General features: G+C 42.5%; 1 protein-coding gene across 2 annotated transcripts in view; it reads left to right on the top strand.

Moving 5' to 3' along the window:
• The first annotated feature begins 225 nt into the window (after window positions 1–225).
• The window catches only part of GNG2 (G protein subunit gamma 2), an 85,664-nt gene continuing 78,843 nt past the window's right edge, over window positions 226–7,046 (top strand). The window contains exons 1-2 of one of the 2 annotated variants that reach the window (XM_066605810.1): window positions 226–246; window positions 2,409–2,458. The gene's annotated coding sequence lies outside the window, so the exon portion shown is untranslated. Of the gene's footprint in view, window positions 247–2,320; window positions 2,459–7,046 lie in introns of those variants that run through there. The other variant, XM_066605811.1, reaches the window with a different exon arrangement.

Raw genomic sequence — 7,046 nt, 5'->3', positions numbered from 1 at the left:
CTGGTGCCACAGATTCATTGTTCTGCAAGGGTTTAATCAATGAATGCAGCTTTCTAATCTAGGGACTGAAAAAAAAAATCCCATTTCCAAGCAGATGATGTGGGCTGTGTGCTTCTTAATCATGCATGTGTTCAAATCAGGAACACCCATTGCACACAGCAGATGGCACTTGGAGGGGGGAAAAGGGGAGAGGAATATCAGCAAAGAAAATGAGGCTGCTTGCCACTACAGGATGTCCCTGAGGAGGTAAGTTGACGGGCATCCTCTGCCCACAACCCCAGATCCTCAGTGCTGTTGCAGAAAGCATCAATTTATCTCCTAACCGGCATTATATTGCATGTCCGTGTTCATGCACTGTATGTTTTTGTAGGAGAGAGGTCACCTTTTTATATGCTTCAAGGGAGCCGGGCTAATCCAGTAACAATGTGCAATTTTTAATATATTTGCATAGCTGTGCCATTTTTAGGCCAGTATTACAGATGCAATGAAAGAGTATATTCACAAATTTATTGCAGAAATTTCAGCAACTGTCCCATTCATGAGGATGGTACTTGAAGAAATCCATGTGCTTGCTGCTTGATCACCTCCACTCATATATATGAAACTGATTTTCAGTTGTAGAAACTTCTGCAACAATTCTGCTGCATGTGAAATCACCCAAAACGGTTGCAAGAATTATTGAAAAGTGAACAACGCCAGTTACTGCCAACTTGCAACCTAAATAAGTCAATCCGATGTCTTCTTTCCATGTATCATCAATCACGTAATACTTGATGTTGGGGCACCATATAAAGCTGTTCTGTGTGCCTGCAAGTGTGTGTGTTAAGCACAGTGTTGGTTGCCTGCGCCTTGTCTATGTACCCATACAAGCACGGTCAGTGCTATTGGGGTTTGCCACTGAAAAAACATTTTAAGCCTTTATGCATGCCAAAACAGGTTGCCAAATTCCCCAAAAGGCCAGAGAAACAAAATTCCTCTTACCTCAGCATCAATCAGCATCGTAAGGCTGGGTTCACACTCGGCGGAATCCCACGGAAATCTCCCGGAATGACTACACTGAAAAACCACGAGATTCTCGCAGGATAAGTACAGCTTCAAGACCCGGGGCCTCTATCCACGGATTTTGAAGCGGCTTCGCCACCTGCATTTCTGCTCCCCATAGAGCAGAGAGCGGCCGCTGCAGGAATGAAAAAAAGAATTGACATTATGCGTCTTTGTTTTCCCCGCCCCATGTCCATTTCTGCGCGGCTTGGCCGCAGCGTGTTGACGAGATTTTTGCAAACTCTTGTGCACTTTGCTGGCTAATCTTTGCTGGATTAGGAGCTGCAGGGCTTAAGCCTAAGGGCTTATTCACATAAGCATATATCGGCTGGCGTTTTCACATCCAGCCTATATACGCTACCATCTGATGCATTGGATTCCTATGCATCAGATCACACAGGCGTATTCTCGCAGCGTAAAAGCACCAGGCCGGGCGCTTTTACGCTGGGCAGGAATCCATCTTCCTGGCTGGATACGGTTGCTGCCATTGACTCCTGTGGGAGCCAATGACAGCGGCTGGAGAAGGGAGGTGGGAGGGAGTTTAGCAGCGTGACTGCTAAACTCCCTCCCCCTTCTCTTCTCCTCTCCGCCCCTTGCCGCTGTTTGCAATGGGAGGAGGCGGGTTTCCTCTGCTAAATTTAGATAGTGAAGCCTAGAGGGGGTCAGGAACCAATAGAAGTGATGACAATTACTGTAGAGCATTGTGGAATATGTATGTGCTATAGAAATTAGTAAAAATATTTTTAAAAAACCTCAGATATGCCATACTGTGACAGCATGAAAGCCTTCATGGCTATATCACAGCTCTGTACCACAAGGAATTGATACAGATACAATAACTTTTCGGCCTCATGCACACAACCGTAATATCAGAGAAGTTTTAGACTCCTCTTCGTTTTACAGCCATTCTGTGATAGCTATTGGATATTCTGACAAATCGTGAATTATAATTCCCCATAAGGAACGCTGTCACACGGGTGGTGGATTTTCAGTAGACTCTCGTACTAAACCCAATATACATGCAGTTATTAACTGATCAAAAAGTATGGATAGAATTATTAAGTCTGATGCTGCAGTCCTATGTAAAACACAGGTAGCACTTGGAAGCAAAAAAATATTATCTAGAGTCAAATGGCAGATTGATGCTGGCTACATCTGTATGATCCACTAGGAGCTGCAAGAAGCTATGGCAGAGCTGACATGCAACAAGAGAGGCAGGCAGATGTGAGATGCAAGTAGCCCCTTTGCAGCGTAGAGGAAGTGGGTGATCATTAATTTCCTGACGACTGAGTAAAACGATGGGTGGAGATTTCTCTCTATCTGGGTTTCTGCTCCCTTTCACACAGCTTCTCTTCTGCTTCCCACAGAGCTACACACAGGGGCTGGATATCATCTACATAGTGAGCAAGACTGAAAGGTAAGACCTCGCTGCATTGTATTCAGGACTGTGATTGCTGATCAGTGTTTGAGAAAATGTGTCAATACATTGTGTTATATAAACACTGATTCAATGTCATGCCATCTGTACTACAATGTATCGTTTCTGCACTTCTAGAATACACCTTTTCCTTTCCACACTTTCTATAACACATTGTCATTTCAACACCTCCTGTAATACATTGTATCCATCCCCACATTGTATCCATCCCCACCTATAATACACAATATCCTTTCCATGATATTGTATCATTTCTATGCATTTTAGTATGTTTTCTGCACTTTTTAGACTACATTATATCTTCTCTAACACATTGTATCTTTTATTCTCCCCACACCTTCTACAATATGCGTCTTTCCATACTTCCATATTGATTTGAATTGTTTAACCAGATCCCAACACATCTGGATACATTGCATCAATTATTCTATTTATCTCTTATATTATAGCATAAAACGTGGGTCCATACAGTACAACTGTCCCACTTTGGCGCAGTGTATTTTAAAAAGCAGCAAAGTATATGTGAAAGCTTTATACTTTTATATTTTTTGGGGATGCTTTTCTATATTTCCTTTATTTTTAAAAATGTGACAATGGTCGTGCCAGCGCTGTTTAATCCCAATTGATAAAGGATTTGTTTTCGGGATGTGTGGGAAAGCTTTGTTTTTCCCAAAAATAGCACCATTCTTGATTTATAGGATGTGCCTGTTATATGTAACTCAGCCCTATTTACCTGTATGGGACTGAGCTGCAATACCAAACACATCCTATTGAAAACAGTGGCGCTGTTTCATGGACAACACCTTTGATCACTTTGCCTGAACATTTCTGCAAGTCTGATAATGACCTCACGCATGTTGTGTGGACGGTGAGCACTATATACTTAATGTCTATCTGTTTAGATCCATTTGGGGGACATTACAAGAATTTTTGACTGTTCTACTTAATAACAATAGAAGGTAGTAGTTACTGTATAATGCACCATCGTATCTGGTATAGTCCGACATCCATCGCTCCCAAGGTGCAATTATATTTCACTTTAATGATTGATTACAACAAGGTAATTGATGTTTACTCCATATATTAAGGCACCATTAAAAGAGACAATCCATCCCTTTTATGCATGTCAATATTCCTAGGAGCTTTAACTGTGTGTGGAGTACAGAGCGTACCATTGTGCCCAGATTGAGGAAAGGGGGGATAAAAAAGACCTAGTGATTGGTTTAGCTAAAATAACTGTGTTCTTTATAGCATTTTCTTTCTTAATGCCATTCATAAATACAATGCTCCCTCTGTAAGGCATGGAGGTTAGCAGACATTTTGTAAATTGCTGCTTTCAGGATGAAAATAAATATTTCAAGATAAGTCTGCATCTGTGGAAAAGACTATTTCTTGTGATTTTTGGAGTGTGGTGTCCGTGAGCAGGAGTGCAGCTGTAATGGAGCATAGATAAAATGACATCCAGCATTAGTGCAATGTCTGTCTCCATACACTTGTACGTTCCATGCACCTTATAAAGCATCCCCCGTAAGCTATTTTAGTACTGTTGTCATGACAACAGTGTGTGGTGTCATTGCATTTAATGTATGAGGGCGATCAGCTGCACCCCCACCCCCCCCCCTCCCTCCAAGTCACAAGTATTCTGTGCAGGAAAAATTAGTTTGTCTATGCTTCTACCTCATATATATCCTTAGATAATCTGGCAAGAAGCTTGTAAACATTTTTCAACGACAACCAGCAGAATGATGAGTACAGCTCTGGAGTATAATGCAGGATGTAACTCAGGAGAAGTAATGTCTATATGTACATAGTGATTCCACCAGCAGAATAGTGAGTGCCGCTCTGGAGTATAAGGACGGCTTCACACGGATGGATTTGCGCCCACACAATTTGTGTGTGCAATACGCAGAAAATAGAACCCATTACTATCAATTGGTTAATTCTCACTACCCTTTTTTGGTATGCACAAAAAAATAGAACCTGATCTCTAAAGGGCACATAGAAGTCTATGGGCGGTACACAAATGCGCGCGAAATACAGAACAAAACCCTGGGAAAAAGAACACATCTGGACCTCATCAGGCTAAATAGCCTTTTAAATCGGGGTGGGCATGTGTCCCATGTGAACATGCCCTGCATGTGCAAAAAAGTACAGCAAAATACGCTGATACGTGTGCGCAGAAGCGCCTCATTAACAGTGCATGTGCGTTTCGTTGAGGCGCGTGTAGTTGCGCGTACGCCTATGTGAAGCTGCTTTTATACAGGATGTAACTCAGGATCAGTAGAGGATAAATAATGTAATGTATGTAAATAGAGACTCCGAAAGTAGAATACAGAGTGCAGCTCTAGAGTATAAGACAGGATATAACTCAGGATAAGTACAGGATAAGTAATGTATGTACAGAGTGACTCCACCAGCAGAATGATGAGTACATCTGTTGAGTATAATACAGGATGTAGCTCAGGACTAGTGCAAGATAAGTGTTCTAGAGGGCCAGCCGCCTATAAGGAAATGTAGCCGGAGTGACATCAAGATGTCCGCCACTGTCCAAGTGACCATGCCTTCGACCTATGCGCCATCATTTTTCGTTGGGTGCTGATGAGTGCCTTCTTCCTGTCACTGAGGTGTAATCTGTCAGAAGTCCCTCAGTAGGCACAGTGTATAATGTGCCCTTCTTCACAACATCTACTGTGATGTATGGACTGATTAGCAAACAAGGAAGTATTTTAACAGGCCAATCAGCCATAATTAAAGTATTTAGCCCAGGCCCATCTCTTCATGGGTGCTGGTTATTGTTCTACCTGAGGTGTTTGGGTAGGCAGTGGACTCCTGTCAGTTAAGTACCTATGGCAATCAATCCTGTGTGGGGCTTATTCAATTCTACCATATACTGTGTTGTATGCATTGCTCTTTCAATCTACATTGAATAACTTCCCTATTCTCCATCTAGTAGCAGACTGAACCCCTTACGTTCCTGACGTGGGGTCGTCCCTATCGAGGCGATAGCCCTGCTTCAAGGCAAGGCCTACTACGCCAAATTACATTGAGCATAGCATTTCCATCCCTTTATTTCTATTACCATTATTTGCCCTATTTTGTGTTTCCACCAATTTGGTGATCTGCATGTCTATGTTGGTCCATTGAAGACATTAATTACGTCTTAGTCTGTGGTGTTAATGATGTGCATGAGGGGCATCGTACTTGCTCCCTGCAAGAATGTAACAATAAAAATGGTGTGTGCGTGTGCGTGTGCGTGTGCGTGTGCGTGTGCGTGTGCGTGTGCGTGTGCGCGCGCGCGCGTGTCACTCAACGTTTTACCTAAATATATCTGTATGCCCATTAGGGAGCATAATAAAGGAAAACTCTATACATCTGCCTGTTGGGTACAGTTCTTATGTGATACATGCACTACAACACCAGTGTCTGCACCCATCTAAGTACTTGCATAGCCCTGACCTTACAGAACAGCTGTTTGCATACACTACATACAGACAGGTGAGTAGATTTACACTTACAACTTCCTTTGATCTAGGATGTAACTGATAAGATATGCCTGAAGAGAGCGGGTTATCCCGCAGAAACGCGTAGCAACTGAAGGAATAAATGATTTAAAGTTATCTCGTGGACGTTGCGTCCTTTACTGTTGCTGGAACCCACGAGCGCGGGGGTAATTTTTCTTTTAAGTACGAATGTGATTTGCAAACAGCCCGACCACGGCTGTAACCCCAGTGACGCTCTCCGGTGATCGGATTCGGGACTCCAGGAACATTATAAGCCAGCGCGGATACAGGGTGCTGGTCGACCTTCTGGGCAGGAGGTTCGGCCGAGCACCAGGTGAGTGCTAAAAGTATCTCACAGCTTTAAAATTTGTTTTGAGTGAGTAGGCGCTGATCTGTCTTTTCTACTGATTGATAAGAATGATTCATATAAAAAAGACAATCTAAATGTATCCATGGGAATACTAGGGTGGGTCTACAAAGAGTGGCTTTCTAGATTAGGGGTATTGGCTGGATGATTTTTGAATGTAGTCAGAAATTATAATCTAATCTTCTTTGCAACCATCTGGTCCTTGTCTAAAATGAAATCATTCAATTATATAGAAAACAGCTGTGTCAGAGATACTCCAAGGCCAGCTCCCTGCATGAATACAGTAATCAGATCCATAACAATACAAAGGCCTCGACGGCACAGACCCCCTTGGTTGGTGAATTCATGGTTTCTCTTTGGGTGGTTTTACAGGGAACGACTGTCAAGCCCCTTAAGCGCCAACACAGCGATAATCGTTCTGTGAATGGAGGTGGAGCGCCGGAGATCTCCTCTGGCCACCCACCTCCATTCAGAGTAAATGGGCAATTGTTCATAGATGAATGATTGCCTGTTTATATAGGGGAATAATTGTTCTAAGTTTTTTGGGGTTTTTTTTATGTTTGCGTAAAATGAATGATGAACGATACGTTAATGATCAGGTACTGTTCAATCATTGGCCATGTTTATACTGAACAATTATTATTCAATTTTGCACAATCCAGCGATTAATTGAACAACAATCATTTTATGTAAATGGGCC

The sequence above is a fragment of the Eleutherodactylus coqui genome, chromosome 6 (assembly GCF_035609145.1).
Source record: "Eleutherodactylus coqui strain aEleCoq1 chromosome 6, aEleCoq1.hap1, whole genome shotgun sequence".
In the NCBI taxonomy this organism is placed as follows: domain Eukaryota; kingdom Metazoa; phylum Chordata; class Amphibia; order Anura; family Eleutherodactylidae; genus Eleutherodactylus; species Eleutherodactylus coqui.
The sequence above is the reverse complement of the archived record's forward strand: the minus strand, read 5'-3'. Positions and strand labels throughout refer to the sequence as shown.